This window comes from Buteo buteo, chromosome Z, assembly GCF_964188355.1.
Source record: "Buteo buteo chromosome Z, bButBut1.hap1.1, whole genome shotgun sequence".
NCBI classification, from domain to species: Eukaryota; Metazoa; Chordata; class Aves; order Accipitriformes; family Accipitridae; genus Buteo; species Buteo buteo.
In genome coordinates, this window is record NC_134204.1 from 34,272,933 (window position 1) to 34,292,735 (window position 19,803).

Here is a 19,803-nt window from a genome sequence, read left to right on the forward strand (position 1 = left end):
TCATAAAGTGTAAGTTGGTAGACTATGTCTATGGTGTATCCAAATTTAACAGCATAGTATGCAATATTGCAATATGGTATGCTACAACATAATACCCATTTATCTGGTTAACTGAAATGAAATTTCTAATTCAATGATAGGTAGAAGAATACAAAATTCCAATTTATGAACTCAGATCTTCTCCTTGCAATTGTAGCCTTAACCAGTAATTATGCTACCAGAAAGCTACACAGAAATTAACCATTAATGAAGATTGCAAAGATATCATTTCTTCCTTATCCTTCTGATAATAAAATTTCTACTACATTTCTTACACAGGAGTAAATGTAAAACTTAAATAAGAACATGGGTGTTTAAATTCTCACTTTCTTATATGGACCATTAAATCACAAAGCTGTTTTAAAAACAATTATTAGAAATGGTATGAATTGTTAGGCTTGCTTCTTGTTGCTGTGCCATAAAGAATATGGGCTTGATATGTCTGAATTTCAGATCACCCCGATCTTCTACAGGTACTCACTTTCAAGATTTGTAAGCAATGCAAGTAGAATAGCCTTAAAAGTTTGTTCTTCAAGGAGACAATGAAGTCCATAAAGAATTTCTGTCATGAAGAGATAGTCTGACAAATAGTATGTACAACTCAGAATTTCACAAAGCAGCACTATGCAAGTAATACATTAATGAAATTGATGTAGTTGCAATGCAGAGGTGATCATTGCTATTCAGCCTAAAACACTGGTATTTAAGATTAGTTTAAAAGTTCCAGCAGAACTTTAGCAAGCAAACCTCAAATGAAGGAAACCAGTGGCACTTTTTTGACAGAGTTAATGAAAAGTAATAAAGCAAGATTCTTAAATTCCTGTGAACCTACCCCTCAAAAAAAGCCTACCCCTCTAGCTCCTTAGAATACAGGAGAAAATACCACTATTTTGGGTCTATCACCTTTGAATCCCAGGAAAAGATATATAGCGGATCTGAATTAACCGTACCAGGACTGCAAAGAAAGTGAGTCTAACAATTACATTGGTAAAAAAAACAATCAGAAATCCTCCTTCTCAGCTACTCTCACTTGAAACCTCATGTTGCTGAGAAAAGAACATTCTTCTCCCATTCAAACCCTCTCTACTGGATCAGCTTCAGTACAGGGATCTTATTTTCCTGCATGGTGTGCAAACAAGTTGTTTCTATGTGGTACTTAATTAATAGAGTTAGTGAATTTATCTGGATGTTAATTTCTATAATATTTTAAAGACTTCATTCTTTTCAAACATTTTCACTTCCCTCCCGCCCCAAAGGTATTTATAGTTTACCTGAAATGAGAGATTCCATGGAAATTAAAATATTTTATAAAAAAACTGAAATGAAGAAAAAAAAGAATTTTAAGTTAAAATTAAGCTTTTGATCACACAAGCATTTATTATGAATAAATAAATCATTTTATTATATGAAAATGTCTTACACAGAAATGCATTGAAGAAATTTGTTCGGTCACGTCAAACCCATAGGAACACTTTGGTAATTCAGAAAATAATTTTACAGTAGGGTTTGATAAATATCAAAATGCTGAAAAGCTGCCATTAAGTTGACGTTCATGCACCATTTCCCCTTTCTTTGACATCTGGCAATTGGTACAAAGACTACCTTAAAGGTAAACAGCATCTCCTGGCAACTGTACAGTTTACATGCACCTTGCAGTGTGCTTCAGGAAAAAAATCAAACAGGTGATCTTTTGCTGTACACATTAAATAAGTTATATCTTATAATAGAAAAGAGTAGATCACAAACTGAGCTGAACACTAGTTACATAATTGATAATATAACTTTTCAGTTCTTGAAGTTTTATATTCATGAACAGAAAGTTTGTTGTAAACACCGCTGAAGAGAACGATTTCCACCAACTTGGTTTGGATCAAGCTTCTGTCAAATAAGTTCTTTAACATTTTGCTTTTGCATACATTTTTCTGAATATCAGAAAACTAAATTTATTCTTTAATTAAGTATATTTTTCAACAGTGCTGTTTGCACAGTAGTCACTGATGTACTGTTTATGATCTTCTGCCTGAGGGGCCACACAATTTCTCTACTAGATAAAGAATTCATTTTACTAGCTTCTTCAAAACTAGTGATTATATACGATCCTTTCAGAAAGGATAAAAAAAACCCTCAACACTTTTTTGTGTCACTTGCAGGAGTAGAAACAGCCTGCTAACACTGGGGTATGTATTTTTTACTAATTGTTGGTAACATTACATTAAAATGTAATAAAATGTTTTGGTACATAAGTAAGATATAAAATAATTTTAACTATTAAAAGGCTCATTCAACACCACTTTTTAAAGTAATTTATAATCTCACTTGTGCAAATCAGCCTGCTAAAGAGAAGCTTTTAGAAATAGAAAAGTTTCTTCCTTTGCCTTTACTCTAGCTCTTGTTACATGAATAGAAGCTTATTCAGCAAAATATTACTTGACCTAAGTTACTGCTACCTGAAGTTACTCAAGATCATGACGTAAGCTAAAGTTCTTAGAAAGTCAGACAATGAAGTTAATTAGATTCACAAGGATCACTGTTCTTTATCAATGGCCCCAGAATACAAGATATAAACACTTTTCTTATTCACTAATCCCCGGTCATGTTTGATTCCTTATTCTTAAAAATAAAATAAAATAAAATAAAATAAAATAAATAAAATAAATAGATTCAATTCCACACTAAATATAAATTTAAGGAGTTATATTTAAGCTCAGATTTTAGACTCTACTAAGTGTACACCAGTATATATTTCTAAACCATTTAAGGAACTTCTTATACAAATGGTATAAAACATACATGGAAATGAGAGAACTTCAATAACATTTGTATAATTGTTGTTTGTTCTCTAGTGAACATGAAAAAAAAACCCCTTTCTGGAAAGCTTTCTCTAATCACATGACTAAAGGAAAACCAACTTACTCTTGAGATTCTCTGTTATCTTAATTACTTTAAGAGTTACTACACTTGCACCATGTTCTTTTTCTACTGCACACATTTAGGTTATTGTTATTCTCTCATCTCATTATTTCAGGATAACAACAGAATAAAGAAGCTGTGCCACACTTAATACCATTTTTTTCACCTGTCACAACTGAAAGCCAAAGAGCAAATGCCAATGTTTAATGACCTTCATACTAGTAGTTCAGTCTTTGGGGCACTAAAACTGATTTTATTCATCTTGGCACAATAAAATCTGACATGATCCTTTGTGCCATTCCCTGAAAACCTGCAGAACACCAACAGGAGACAATATAGAGGTTTTCTATAATAAACTTTCTGGTTTTTTAATATCTCAGAGCAAAGTTCTGTTTAACCAGTGCAAAGCACAGATTTATTTCAAACATTCCTCATGAGAGGTTATACTTGCCAAGATCATGCCTTTACAATGACTTCAAACAGATCCCATTTACAGTAAATCTACAGCTCTACATTCTTTTATGTACATTACCATTAACAACAACAACAAAAAGCAGTCAAAGAAATGCAGTTACAGAAATACAATCCTGCCTTTCTACAGATTACATTCTCTGAAATACATCTGGACATATGTAAAACAAAAGGTTATTCTAATATTCTATAGAAATTATATTTTGACATCTCCAAAGGTCAGATGAGGAACTTGTTGAGCGCACATGAGGTTTTATTTTTTGTGTTTAAATTGTACAACACTGGGACACATTTGCATTTATATATAATCATGCATTGTTTGAGCAACTCCAGTTATAGTAGGAGAACTAAGAAATATTGCGTAGCTGTACATAATTGAAATTTAGTCTAGGTTCTTAAGGTATTAAAAGACATTTCAGGAAAATATACAGTCTATGGTTAACAATTAAGTTTGTTCCTCCTATAACTAAAAGTTTCTGTAGGAACTAACTCATGAGTTAACTTTGCTTATTAATGTAGCACATAAAGTGCTATATAAAAGTGATCTCAAAAAATTGGCCCTTTTCCCCACATTTAGTCATATACCTATTATTACAAACCACATTCTTCAAAGTCAAATCCAAATACCACATGCATTTCCAACAGTCATTCACTCATGAGACACGAGAAAACAATTTGTAAAGTAAGAGAGAAGCTGATTTCTTATAAATATCTTGAATACTAATTACTATGACATAATTTCCTACAGAATATACGCCTGCCAGTTAATTTTCCTTTTTAACAGTTTTCCTGTTAAATTTAAGTAGGTGTGTTTAACAGAGGAACCCATCTGAGATCTGTAATGAAAATGGAAAAATAAGTTGACCTAATTTGATAACAATAAAATATACATTAATTCTTCCCATATCCTTTCCTGCAATATAGTACAGAAATTTAAGTTACCCTACTTTGAAATATTTCATGATATTTACTTTATGAGCACAGGTCTTACATTATTGCTATCTAGTTGCTTGTCAATCATGAAAGAAAAATGTACAATTATAGGTCCAGGAGACAATAATTAAAACATTTTTAAAATTGTAACCAAAACAGTATTTCACGAGTCTTTCAGCATTGAGAATAAATATTTTTCCTGGTGCTCTTACAAGCATAAATATAAAACAATCTCAGCAACAATTCTTATGTTTTTTCAACTGGCTTTCTTTTTTACCATATTTGTGACACTTAGACCCAATTCTTCATTCTATTTTATTAGTAAGGATACATCGAAAGTTTTCTGGAGCTAAATTCACTGTATTTTAAATTATTTAGGCTAAAACTTGTAGGACCTGTTGCATAACAACATTTATCTTCTCCTGAAGACAACTTCTCACGTATTTTAAATAAATAAAGCAAATCAATGAAAGATATGATTGGTATTTAAAATTTTGTTACTGCATTTTGATTACTAGATGCATTTGTTAAAAGAAAGGTGAGTTTAACTGTAATGTACTGTCATAGCTCAAGACACTGCTTCTACATTTCTTTGGATCATACCATAGGATTGTTGATTTTTGGCTGGTTTTATTTTTCTCCAGTTTTAGATTCTGCTATGTACCAGAAGTCAAGTAGGAATAATGAACAGCAACAAGTAATAATAACATTAGAAAAGTTACATATTAAGCTTTCCCCCTCTTAAGGATGCCAAAAGGAATATTATCTTAGGGTAGGATATGAAAGAGAGAATCTGTTAAATATAAATGATTATTATTAATTTTTCTTAGATGGCACAAAGCTTTATCTCATTTTCCTCTACACTACCCTGAGACCCTCATTCTAATCAATTCACACTAAAAACAAAAGCAAAAAGATCTTTTCAAAGGAAACTGAAATTAAGGCCTAATTTATGGGTCTTATTAAAAGAAGTAGAAACTCATCCTCAGTAAATAGAGACTATGGTCCATATTTATAAACATAAAGGAAAATTACAGTTATCATAAAAGGAAGTGATATTGAAAACTTTATTTAAAGACCTTGATCTGATGCTTTTAATCTCCTGTAGATGAGTTCTCACAACCACTCTGTCAAGTCTATGCCTGCAAACAGGACATGCATTGAGATGAATAGCTGCAACACTGGTCAATCTGTCTTTGCATCCTAGAAACCCCTAAAGACAGCACTGCACTCTGTAAAGAGCAAAAAGTAACTGCAGTGCAAGTCCACTCAAATAAACTTTTGGAGACAAGAATCTAATATTTCTTTACGACCTAGCCAATGACAGTGTCTCTAGCAAGTAGAAAAAAGAAGGCTGCACAGTTTTTTCTTAAATATAAATTCTGAGTCAGTGGAAACCAATGTTCAGGTCCATCCTTAACTCAAAGGGTAAAAGATTTATTTTTGCTCCTCCATACCGTTATTGGTTTTTGAATAAAGTATATTAAAAAACTGATGTGCATACAGTATGTGCTTGCAACATATTTTAAAAATGCCTCCATCTTAGGCATGTAATAAACTAGACATCTCTTATTGTTAGGAGATAGGCATATTTCAGCTGGGGAATAGGGGTGAGGATGGAAGGAGAGATATTTACTTTGAGTTGTAATTTCAAAGAATTCTAAAGCATACTCTTCAAACATAACAAGAAAATAAACGGGTTTTATACTGAAGATGTAGAAGTTCTGAGTTGAACATAGAATTGTATTTCACTGTGATTTATCAGAGTTCCATTAAACACAGAGAATTTGTAGGTAGATTCTATTTCAATGGCTGCATACATGGTTTATCAAAACTGTATTATCAGGCCACTCCAGCATACAGGGGAGTAAAGTTGAAATCTGACAAGTGAAATGCCATTTTATGAAGAGATTAGTGTGATAAATATAAGTGGCTGACAGGACACATTTCTGTGGTTTCTGGTTTGATGCATTTATATTTATTCATTTTCTTTAAGCAATTTGAGTTAAAAAACCACATTGTTTCCTTACTGAACATGTGCTTTTCCTGAAATGAAAGCATTTATTCAGCTATCTTCACTGGAAAATATATATATAATATAACTGGAAATTTTGGTTTACTATGATATAAGGAGGATTTATGACTATTACCTTTCTCCACATCTGTTAAAAAACATAGTAAATGCACAGCAATACACCACTTTCCTATATACTCCTCCAACGGGGCAGATATGTCCTTCCATTTATAGGGGCAAATATTGACCAGTTAAATTTACTCATCTTCAGCGGTAGAATTTTCATCATTAACTGATTTTCAAAGAAACATTTATGTATCATCTCAGAAAGGATTCCATGGCTTGGAGAAAATCTAAGAGCAAAATTCCTGTTAGTATCTTACACTTCCCAAAAATCATATGTCAAAACACATTTGAACTGCAAAGTCACTAAGGGAAAAGACTGTTGAAGAAATTATTTTTGTCCCTCAGGGCAGATAACACACAGTATTTTCTGTATAGTATCTGTCTTGATAATTGAAATAAATTGACACTATATATTATATTTCAGTGTAATTCATTCCATCAAAGTAGATTTGTCTCAAAATGTTCATCCCCAGAGTGCCTAAAGGGGACAGTTACAACTTTTCTGCCAAGCCAATTTATGCTGTGCTCAAATATTAACAAATTTCAAATGACAGCATATGCTTATAAAGTCCAAATTAAAAAACTGTATGCATTATTTCTAAAGAGATTTATCAAGCAATTGATTTTGACTGACTGCATTTTCTTTTCCTTTTTTTTTGTTTCCTTGATTATCCTCTTATTAAGCTTTCTGCAGATGTGCTTTGTGCCTAAAGGGTGAACAGTAATTACAGTAAAGTTTTCTATAAACATAATTTCATAAGCTGTCAGAGAAATAATTTTGATGTGATAAACAGATTCATACCATTTAAAGTAGTTCTGAAGAGCTGTTCTCATTTAGGCCATCTCACATAGCATTGCTAAGAAAAAAAAGTGTGGTTTTGGAAATCAAATTCAAAGTTAGGCACTATTGCTTAACTACCAGAAAAAAAGAATTTGAGTAACAGTATACGGAAACCCTCGAGATGTGTCACTTGATTGTCTATTTATAGACTAACAGAAGTCTTACACATACTTTCAACGTAACTGTATACAGTGTTCAGTGTTATGAATTTGCACTTGGAGGGGGTGCAAAATTTATGTCCACTAAGGTTATTGGTGCTCACAAAAATAACCAAGAACACTTTCCTTACCCCTGGTTCTTCCATCCATTTGATAAATCTAACCACTTCCTATCAGCTTTCTGTCCTAACGATACTAAGTTTTGAGTGAAACGGTATAGTTTTTCTCAAACAGTAAGAGACAGGTCATGCACTGTTCCCTTGCTCACTGTCAATATCTCCTTCAACAGAGGCTATACAAGGCATGGCAATAACAAGATATTTTTTCAAAAACCATTTTTGAGGACTGGGAAGAGAAGTCAAGTGCTTCTCCATGAAAATTTAATGCCATATTGTTATGACAACAGAAATTCAGGTGATAAACATATTACTTTTTTAAAAAAGATGTGATTTTTAGGCATTCTAGAATTGGATAGTTGACAATACAGCCTTTTGATGCTATTAATGTAAAAAAAAAGCACTAGAAGGCCTTTCATTCAATATGCAACAGTGCTGGTGGCAATGTGGCTTGAGCTAGCTTCCTTCTTGATCTTTTTTCATAGGAAGAGGAATTTGTTTTCATTCCTTTAAGTATTTCTGTGCAATTTTGACTGCAGATACAAGATAAACAGGTAAGTAATTGCATTTAAAGAATATAAAACACTTCAGGTCGCACATTTGCATGTCTTCTGTAACAAGGTACGTTGTTTGTAGAGAAGGCTATTGTTAGTTCTATTATGTGACCATAAATTGTTAACTTTTTCATATAGTTAAGAGCCTGTGGTACTAAAAGCGTACAACTTACAGTTGGCTTCTGGAAAACAACAAGGAAAAAAGCCTGACAGATTCTTATCACTGAACTAGTATGTCTTTTTTTCATTTGATCCCTTCAGGAAAGAATTGTCTGTTTCAGACTCCACAGAACAGAAAGGTAGGACAGTAAGATGCCAATAAAACTTGCTGTGTAGGAGTATCCAAGACTTCCCCAAATAAATGTCAGCTACCTGTATGCTAATCGCACCATGGCATTTTATCACATTCAGATTAAGTTCTGTGACAGAAGAGGATTCCTGGTGAAACTAACTCTTTGATACCGAGTTTCACTTTTATAAGACTTAGAGGCAAAAAAATGTTCCTCAAGCCCAAGCATTTAAAAATCTGGTTTCCATTTAAACCTTGGTGCATTATCTCCACATCTTTAATCTCTCCATCTAGTCCATCAGCTCTTTATCACCAAGGTGGTGTAACTAAAGAGGAAACTTTATTGGACGGTTCTGTATTCATGACAGACTCAGTCTCAGTAAATCACTGGGATTGAGTGATGAAACAATGGCAACATACATGGTGACTAATGCAGCTATAACAAGTGTACCAAACCCATTATATTAACCATAAAAAAGTAGCAGACTGGGAAACACATAAGTGTGGAATCTCCTATCTAAACAAACTAAAAGTATTTTCTATTTACAACTTACGCTGAGTTAGTGAATTTACATGAAGGCATTTTGGTTTGTTCTGGTTTTGGTAAAGAACTAGGACCTTTATTCACCCTAGTAAACTGGAAGGCTTTTTTCATGCCTTTTTTTCTCAACACTAATCTTTGACCAGATCCCATTCTTCCTTATATAAATGCTGCAGATTGTAGCACAGGGTTATTAGACAAATGGAAATGCACAAAGAGAATGATTTCTCATCTAGCAGGCAGAGACTGAATTCATTCAGCTTTGTATTTTGAGGACATATACCAAATCTCTTGTAAAAAATATAGTCTCTCTCTACACCACACAAAGTTTCTTTTAAAATGATTTATGAAAAAAAGAAAAAGACAGGTAGAGACATTAAATGTCCCAATTATTGAAAAACGCTCTAATTTTACTAAATAAATAATTCTACAGAATGTGGAATATTAGAAAATTACATGACAGTTTGTAAATATAAAAATGTACAGCTGTGTTAACTAATACCCAGAAACTGTACTGTTATAACTCGTGAAGAGATACCATCATCTCATGAGTAGGCTTTGCATCTCACTCTCAACCTCATCTGGCACCTCACTGTAACCTAGAACTTCAGTTTTTGTAGTTGGTTGTCTTCTTCTGTGATTCATAAGCATCACTAAAATGAATCATATATTTTTTCAGGTGTGCATAGAATTTCCCAGCTTATTTCCTGGTCCCCAAGAAATCCCAGACAAGCATTACGCAGCCCATCATGATTTCTCAATGCTATGTTTTGACTCTGAGTTACACCCTTCTCCTTAGGGTTGCTCAGTAGCAATCCCTTCAAGAAAACTCCAAATAAACCAGATGTAATTGATGTCTGCATACCTAGACATACAATTTCAGTCCCTTTTAAACTACACTTAGGCAATGTTAAGTAGGAAGAATCACTCCCCTGGGCCTAGCACAAGGGGAGTGACAGTCTGTAATAATCTTTTCCATTTTCTCTCTTACCAGCACAGAACTTGAGCCAGAACCTTCCTAACTGAAGAGAGAAACCTAGATACTCTCCCAGGCCGACCTGATAATTACAGTCATTCAAGAAACATCAAGCGCATTCAGGAACTCAAATTCCACTCAATAGTACCTATTAGGCCTCTCTCTGATAGCATAAATCCCATGCAGCCCATCAGGAGATTTTGTTTCAAAACTGTTACTGTGAAACATACTGCATACAATGAACTGGATCTTTTTTTAAAAAGGTCAAGCTTGCATTGGTAAAACTGAAGTTTATCTACAAAACCACAGGTGATTGGTTTCCCTAAAACTCCTGCTGACATGTAAAACACATATTCCATTCTCTAGGACAATCCCTGACAACTGTTTAAGACTATGTGTGTATTTCAAATCAGAAAACAAAAACAAAAACAAAACCCAAACCAAACCAAAACCAGAAAACAAGATTAAAAAAAAAACCAAACCAAAAAACAACAAAAACACCACCTCTAAACCACCCTACCAACAAAATCCTCTATCATTTCTTTTAAAAAGTCTGTTTGTGAAATACAGTGTGGGTCCTGAATATTGATATTGAATTCATCACATAATGAACAGATCCTTTGAAAAAGCAGGGACAGAAGAAAAGAAAGCTTGTGCTGAATATTTTTACTGGCATTTCAAATACAGAATAAACCAGCAAGTTAGGGCTGTGAAAGCTTAGCAACTCTTCAGGACCTGTTAACAAGACTCAGTCTTAAATACCTACACTCACTTGGGATTGTAATATGCAATGTTTTCCACTGGATTTAGAAGTTAGCTATTTCTCTGTACAGAACCAAAATTAATGATATCCTAGTACTGCAGTCAAGCTACCTAAGCTTGCATGTTCTGCTAATGGTATCGGTTCTCATTAACTTCAGTGGAATTATGAACTAGTGAAAAAGGCTGAGCATTCAGAGTTGATGCTGACAAAATTACTTTTTGTTTTAAATAACTAAACCCCTCCAACTCAACATTACTTTTTTTTAAGTAATGCCCCAACTATTGTTTTTCAAAGCCAAAAAACCAGTCTTAAGTCTAATAATAGTATTTCATGAAAGTATTTTCAGCTAAATTTCAGTTCCTTATAATTCCACAATAAACTAAACTGTATTTGCCTTTTTTTTTTTCCCCATAGCTATGATGACAATTAAGAAATGGAGTGGTAACTAATAAAGTGTTTGTTATTGTAGTCACTTTTTCCAAGTACAGAAATTAATTTAATGATGAATATGATATGAAAGTCAATATTCTGATATTGATGCAGAATTAAAAATTATTGAAGAAAAATTTAAATGGGATTTCCTACTGTTCCCTTATGAATATATGAAATAAAACAAGGTAAGGGTGATTTATATTGAGAAGGTAATGAGACACTATAGTCTTGAAAAAATCAACATTCTCAGAGGGCTTAAAAAAAAAAAAAATTCAGAGAAAGTTTGACTAATTAATTTCATATTAACTGGATCATTTAAATTATCCATAACAGTTAGATGCAGATCACTAAAAGTGTTTTAATTAGATCAACATCTTTAATAGTTTCAGTATTCTCTGTGGCATAAAAGCTATTTTTGAAAAGCCGTGCATGACAAAATATCATGATCAATTTGTCTGATTCAAAAGAAAATAGTATGTATATCAAATTATGCCAAATATGGCTGACATGTTAAGAGTAGTCATCACCAAGAAGGCTAAATAAAAAGTGGAATTTTATAAATAAAATATTCCTACTTTTTACAATAATAATTATCTGACAGTTATAATAAAAATAAGATATTATTGCTCTTTATTTTTGCAGATAACAATGACAGAGAGTGGTTTTCTTCCCGGGTACCAGTGGATATAAAGTTACACTTCATACATAATATATAAACCAAATGAGGGTAAGAGGGTTACGCAAGACCTGAGCACTTACTGTGTTCTGAGCTATTACAAATCATGGAGGGTAATGTACAAGATTAAAAAAAAAAACAACAAACAGCACTTGACTTATATGTGGGCCTAATTGTTAAGCACCATTATAATTTTTTGAAAGAGTGCAGAGATTTTGAAAGCACTGATAGGATATCATATATCACCTTTATTTCCAATTCTATAATTAAACTGCACTTAACTTGATTATTCTGAGATCTCCAAAACAATCTTAATCAGTCTAGTTAAGACCAGTCATTCCATATCTCTTATCTTTTCTAACATTTTCATTATGAGACATGTGACTAAGATAGGAATCCACTTTTTCTTCTTGAAAATTAGTGGTCTGACTGGCTCATTTTTACTTTGTTTGACACACATTTTAGTTGACACAGCTAACCAAGTTATGGTGGATTTGAAATCAGGCAAAATAAAAATAATGTACAGCAGTCTTTAGCAGATATTCTGTGAGACTGTTGGCATAGTCAAAATCTCATTTTCTGTTTGTAACTTGAGGAAAACAGTAGCTTTCTAAAACTTCCAGATCTGTATCAGGAAATGAAGCCTGGACAGGGCTACACAATTGTTTCCTTTAGTCTTTAAACGTTAAATTGGTAAAATGATAGGATAGTTCAGGATAGAAGAGACCTCTGGTGGTCACCCAGTCTGACTCCCTCCTTCCAGCAGAGTAAGCTAGACCAGGTGGCTCAGGCTCTGTCAAGTCAAGTAATTAGATATTCTTCTAACTCCACCAATGATGTAGATTTCACAGCCTCTCTGAGTACCTGTCCCTATGTTTGTCCACTACATAGCAAAAGTTTTTTCCCCCTACTTAGTCAGAACTTTCTTGGTTGCAATTTGTGACCATTTCCCTTGGCCTTTTGCTGTATACCTGTAAGAGCCTGGCTGTGTCTTCTCTACACTTTCCCATCATGAAAACCACTACAACATCTTCCTAAAACCTTATCTTCCCTAGGAACTAAGTTACCTCTGCCTTTGTTTGTACACCATGGGCTTCAGCCCTTTATCATCTTTGTAACACTTGAGAGGACACACTGAAGTATGTCCACATCTCTTGCTCTGGGGAGCCCAGAACTGGACACAGCACTCCAGGTAGAGTCTCACACGTAGTGGATAGAGGACAGGAGCATTTCCCTGAGCCTCCTGGCTGCACCCTTGCTCAAGTAGCCTAGGAGGTGGAGAGTTAATTTGCTACAAAGGTGCAGTGCTGGTTCATGTTTAGCTTTTGTGCACCAGGACCGCCAGCATTTTCTCTGCCAAGCTACCTGCCAGCTGGTGAGCCCCAAGTCTGTACTGGTGTGGGGAGTTTATTAATCTACAGGTGCAGAGCTTGGCATCTCCCTTTGTTGAATTTCATGAGGAATGTGTTTGCCCATTTCTCCAGCTTTTCCACATTCCTATAAATTGTTATCTAACCCTACCTTCCAGCATATTAATCACTTCCCTCAAACTGGTGTTGACACCAAATTTGAGGTTGACCACAAACTTGCTTAGACTGCACTACTTCCTGTCATTCCAGTTGTTAATGAAAACAATGAACAATATAGTCCTCTATCCACTCTAGATTTCACCAATTTGACTGTAAGAGACCATGCCAAAGGTCTTGTATGTAAATGAGATCCAACCCTCTCCCCTTAAACACCCAAACCAGTCATCTCATCCCAGAAGGCAATGTGTTCAGATAGGTATGATATGGCCTTGGTAAATCCCTAAAAGCTTCTTCTAATCCATCTTGTTCTTAATGTGTTTGGAAATGTTTTCCAGGAGGATTTGCTCCATAGTTTTCTTGGGGCCTGATGTGAGACTGAATGGCTTGTAGCTCCATGGATCTTCCTTCTTTTTTCTGAAGATGGCTATGACACTAGTCTTCTTCTAATTATCAGGAACCACCACCAATCAGCTCATCCCTTACAAAAGCTCAGTATTAAAACTTAACTGTAATTAGAAAATCTATATTCCAAATAATCTGATCCATAGAAACATTTGGTAATAATTCTGTAATCAGGACAATTTTTGACTGTTTATTCTATCCAGGGAAACCCATCTGAATAGTAATGCTCAAGTTTTCCTCTGCTTCGGATAGTACCCTTTCTCACTCTAAGGCAAAATGAAGGGACAAATCTTTTTGATCAAACCACACACTTACATACTGTTTTAGCTATTAATGTGACCTCACTGGACAAATTCTTGGCATCTGCACTTTATACTTCAGAAGCTTTAAAAATGGCAATAGCATGGGGCAACACAGAAGCAGATTCATGAAAAAAGGTTTGTTTTGTTATAACAAATAGAATGTATATAGTCAAAATGTTTCCAAATACACACCTATGCATTGCTTGAGTTGCATGGCAATTAACCAGTTCAGAAACTTGTTCTTCTCAACTGTGTACTTCGTATTTCCATGAGAAAAACAATCTGAAGGAAAAACAAACTGTGCAGTTGCCTTGGATCTTTCACTGAGAGAACAGAAAGAAACCTAATTCTAGCATAAAGGAAGTAACAGGCTGAAGTTTTGTTCCCTCAAAACTATGCCTTCTTGCCATTACTTTCTTCACCACTTACACTTAAAGCTATAGCAGTTTTTCATTATTGGATCTGAGATCTGTTGCTCATTAGCAAAAGGTAACAGAAAAAGACCCTCCATTTTATCTTCGTTTTTTCTGTTTAGCATCTTTTCACCCCTGTGAAGATCTTTCTTTCTTCAGTGAAGGTCCTGTACTATCCCTACTGGAATTCTCCATAGAGTGCTTATTGATGTTTAGGCCAGATGAACTGTTGTTTTGCCTCCCTTTGTGGTCTATTTTCTGTTCACTCTTAATTCTTCTATTAATAGGTCATTTATTATCTTATTTTCCTCTTGCTGAAATTGTTCAACAGATGCCAGATTTCTCAGAAGCACGAGCCAGACATTTCAAAGGGCCTTCACTATCACACTGTAATAGTATCACACTATAATATAATAATAATTAGCATATCTAGTATGTCCGAGTGGTATCATTTCTTGATAGTTTCAAATATACCAGAAAACTGTAAGGCCTGTGGAACAGAAATATTTCTCTGAAGAAGTTCCTCTGTAAGTCAATCAATGTTTCTCTTCATGTTCAGCACATACTATCATTTAATGAAGGATAGATATTGCTGAAATTAAATTTCTAGAAAGGTGAATCCAACAACAATATGAGCTAAGTAAACAAGACTTAACAACTGCTAACATGTCATGGTTAGCTAACATATTACATTAAGATGAACTTAATTTCCCATCTCCTTCATGAGGTTTCATTACAACTGTAGTTTGCTTCATGTACAATGCAGAATAGAGATTAAGTTAATACATTGGTGAAGGAACTCAAAACTTACTGTCATACTACTAAAAATAAGTAAAAATTAAAGGACACAAGTTTAACTAAAAATAGTCTGCAAAACAACTATAAAATAGCTGTAATAGAAAAAAAAAACAAACTAAACAGCAAGCAGAATGTCTTTTCTTTATCTTTTGTTTCTGGCTAATGAAGTTACTTTCTAAGTTGTGCCTAATTGATACAGTTAAGAGCAAATATACTAGAAAATCATAACCTAAAATTTAGCTTTTACTTTCTTTCTATAAACAGCCAAATGCTTCCATCTTCCTGTCTCATACAATGTCATGAACCCAAACAGACTTTCCCAGTTAGAAGTGAGAGATATATCCTAGAACTGGATGCATTTGTTCATGAAATATTTTCTTGTCAACCTTACTTTGCAACAACACAGATCTGTTGACTTTCAGGACATGATGTAAAGTTGGTATTTTAGAAAGTATGCTGAGGAAAAAGGTATTGCCTAAGGAGCAGTGGTTCATGGGAAGGTGATTTTTTTAATTGTTATTGTTGCACTTGCCCTACATTGTTTTAAGTTACTCTTTTTTGTTGGGTTATAATAAGCTATCTTTTTCTTATTTCAATAGATTTTTAAGCATGTGCAAAGAAATGCTCAAAAATAATCAGAATGTAACTATCACATTTGTTTATAACCTTAATACATGTTCCATGAATGCAGTGCTTCTTCCACTCATTAAAAAACTTGCAATGAAAAACAGAAGAGTATTTTGGGAATCATGAACATGTGCAAACCTAGGGTAGAAAAGACTCAAGGTATTTGTTCTGGTTTTCAGAGAAGAATCAATATCTTATCATAAACAAAGTTTCATTAAAAGTCCACATACAGAAAGAACTATTGGTTCAAAATTACCTGTGTTTTCCATAAAAAAAAAAAAAACACCAAACCTCATGAAGTTCAACACAGAAATATACAGTGTCTTTCACCTGGCTAGAAATAACCCCAGGAACCAATACATTCTCAGATTCACCCAGCTGGAAAGCAACTTCACAGAAAAAGACCTGGGGGTCCTAGTGGACACTAAGTTGAACATGAAAAAGCAATGTCCCCTTGCCGCAAAGAAGGCTAATGGGATCCTAGGATGCATTGGGTAAAGTATTGTCAGCAAGCTGAGGGACATGATCCTTCCTCTCAGCCCTGGTAAGGCCACACCTGGAGTACTCTGTCAAGTTCTGGGCTTCCAGTACAAGAGAGATATGAAGCTACTGAAGCAAGTCCAGTGAAGGGCCACTAAGATGATGAAGATACTGGAGCATCTCTCCTGTGAGGAAAGGCTGAGAGAAGTGGGACTGTTTAGCCTGGAGAAAAGAAGGCTCAGAGGGTGATCTTACTAATGTATATAAATACCTGAAGGGCAGGTGTAAACAAAACGGAGCCAGGCTGTTTTCAGTAGTGCCCAGTGACAAGACAAGACACAATGGGCACAGACTGAAATGAAGAAGGTTCCCTCTGAACATCAGGAAACACTTCATAACAGTGAAAGTGACTGAGCACTGGCACAGGTTGCCCAGAGTTGTTGTGGAGTCCCTATCCTTGGAGATATTCAAAAGCCACCTGGATGTGGTCCTGGGCAATCAGCTCCAGGTGACCCTGATGAGCTAGGGGGTTGGACCAGATGACCTTAGAAGTCCCTTCCAATGTCAGCCATTCTGTGATTCTGTGATCCTATGAAAGAGACAAAAGTCCCTTCTGTTTTCCCTGATTTGAATTGCTGTCATATAGATTTTCATATTCCCTGGACAGAGATTTTAAGATGACATCAGTAAAGATTTTAATCCATTTTTTTAAATTCTAGTCCTGTTTTACAGTGAATTTTAATTTAAATCATTAGAAAGTCATAAGTGAAAGCTGGATTTCAAATCCCATAGCGTTGCCATGGAAGAAAGCAAATGTATTTCCCTGATAATGCAAAGGTTCTCAGAGCCCAGTGCTAACAGTACAATATGGTCAAACTCTCAGTTTCTGAATCAGTCAGGCTTCTTGCCAGTTGAAATTCTCAAATCCATTGAAGCTTATATATGAGGGGTGGTGGGGGAAGGGAGGGACAGAGAGAGACAGAGGTATGAAGAGAGACACAGAGACAGACAGACAGAGACAGAGGAAGGATTAGATATTAATTTTAACACATAACTATAAATAGAGTTCATTAGACTATAAAGAATATTTGGGCTACTTCTTGTATGTGGCTCGGGGGTCTTGAGTTATGATCAAGGTTGCCTGATAGATAATGAATTTGCCAGGAATATTTTTTTATGCATTTATCTCTTCTACTTCAATGAAGAAGCTTTTTATTTAACACTCATTATAATTTCCACTGTTTTCCCTTGGAAATTAGAATAATTTTCTATTAAAAATAAATAAATTATTTAGACATGTAAATTCATTCAACACCTATAAATAAACTAAAACAAACCCTTCATCTCTCAATGATTCAATTTTAAAGAAAAAGAAAAGAATAAGGAAAAAAATATCTAGTACTGCTTGAAGTGGACATCTGTTTTTGTAAATATTCTTGACAGTTCACTATATCATAAGCTGCCTCAAATGATTAACCCCATTCAGAAACAAAGCATGAACTAAACACTGAACATTTCAACTGCCTACAATGCCAATCACTGTTACAGAAAGACAAAGACATTTCAGCTTGGCCTTTTCTGCACTGTAAAAATGATGGGTTTAGCATAGCAACTTGATATGAAAACCATGATTAAGTCTTTCAGGATATGCAATAGATATGTCATTATTGTATAACAGTATTTTTAGAACTAACAGACAGACTTATTTGTACAAATTTATTAGCAAAGGAACCCAAACCCACTACTAAAGTATTAATATCAGTGAAATCAGTAAAAAGAAAATTATATTAGCATTTTCTTTTGTAATACTAGTAATGAACACTATTTTTTAAATTACTTTAAACAGAAATTTACCCCATTTTTATTGAATGTTGCAGGTTTTTATTTGATTATTAAAAGCCCTGCAAATGCTATATTGTCCTGGCTGAATATAATTTATATTATTTTAATAACTTATTTTATAGTGTTGACAAAGTATAATTTACTAGTTGTACCTTCTGGGCAGTTCTTTCACTGTCAATGTATTTAAGAAAAACCCCCATACTCTTTTAAGAGACCTATATTAGTTCATATGGCTGCAGCTACTTCTACGCTCAACATCAGAAGATAAGCAAAAGAACAGTAAGAGAAAAGAAAAAAGAACAGTGGCTGATAGAATAAAGCACACATTTTTTAAACTAGATTTTTAAGATATCATTTTTGCATAGTTGCTGTCAATCTTAATGTTAAAAGAATGTACCCTTTGAATTAACAGGCACAGCATCACTCACTCATTAGAAAAATACAGTAAGAACACAGCACCATGCTCCTAAAAGAAGTATCACAAAAAGCTAAGTATAAGACCTATAAATGCAGCTTACATTCATTTAATCCTAATTATAACAGCACTTTCCACTCTTTGCTATTTGAATATTCAGAGCTACTATTAATTTGCCAGGAGCAGTTTTCGCTTTGCACATATCTTCAGGACTCAATTAAATTATCCTAGATATATTTTTTAGAGTTTTAAAACATTTACACTCTGAATATATAATTTTACTTATTCATGGAGTTTAAGACATTTGTTAATGACATCTTCTAAAGGAGAAAAGGAGAGATGATTAAATAATAGGGTTGTTTTTCATACAAATTATGAGACAAAGTAGAATATGGTGCATTATCTATTTTATACAGCTTTTATCATACAATATGTGAGAAGAGCATAATAATGGTATGCTTGCAAGCTTTCAAGTCTTTTACTAGCTGAAGCATTATGACTAGAAATACAAACTCACATTCAGAAACAAAGAGTATATAATTAGCACTTATATCTTCAGAACACTGTATAATCATTAAATTATTAATACCAACAATATATGTCAGCAAACCTCTGCTGTACTGTACGTCCAATGTGCTCACTCAATACAAAAACCAATCCCAGGCTTAGGAATTTATAACTTAAGTCTTGTATTTGCCTCCCATACCAACATGCATTTCACCTTTCATGAAAGATAAATCACCCAATCACAGAAAAGCTGCAGCTAGCTCACACCTCTGGAGGTCACCCAGTCCTACCCCAGTGCAGAGGGGGGTTAGATACAGGAGATTGCCTATGTGGGTTTGGATAACTGCAATGACAGATACTTCTCAGCCTCTCTGGGCAAGTTATTCCAGCCTTTGATGACCATTACTGTAAAAAAAGGAGGGGAGGGGGGTGTTCTCATTTAAACAGAACTTCCTGTGTTTCACCTTGTGCCTATTGCCTCTAGCCTTGTTACTGGACAACACTTGTGTCTGGCTCCATCTTCTTTACTGCACACCATTAGTTATTCATATACGTAGATAAGATTCCCCTGAGCCTTCCATTCTCAAAGCTAAACACTCCCAGGTCTGTCAGACTCTACCCATATGTCAGATGCTCCATTCCCTTGATT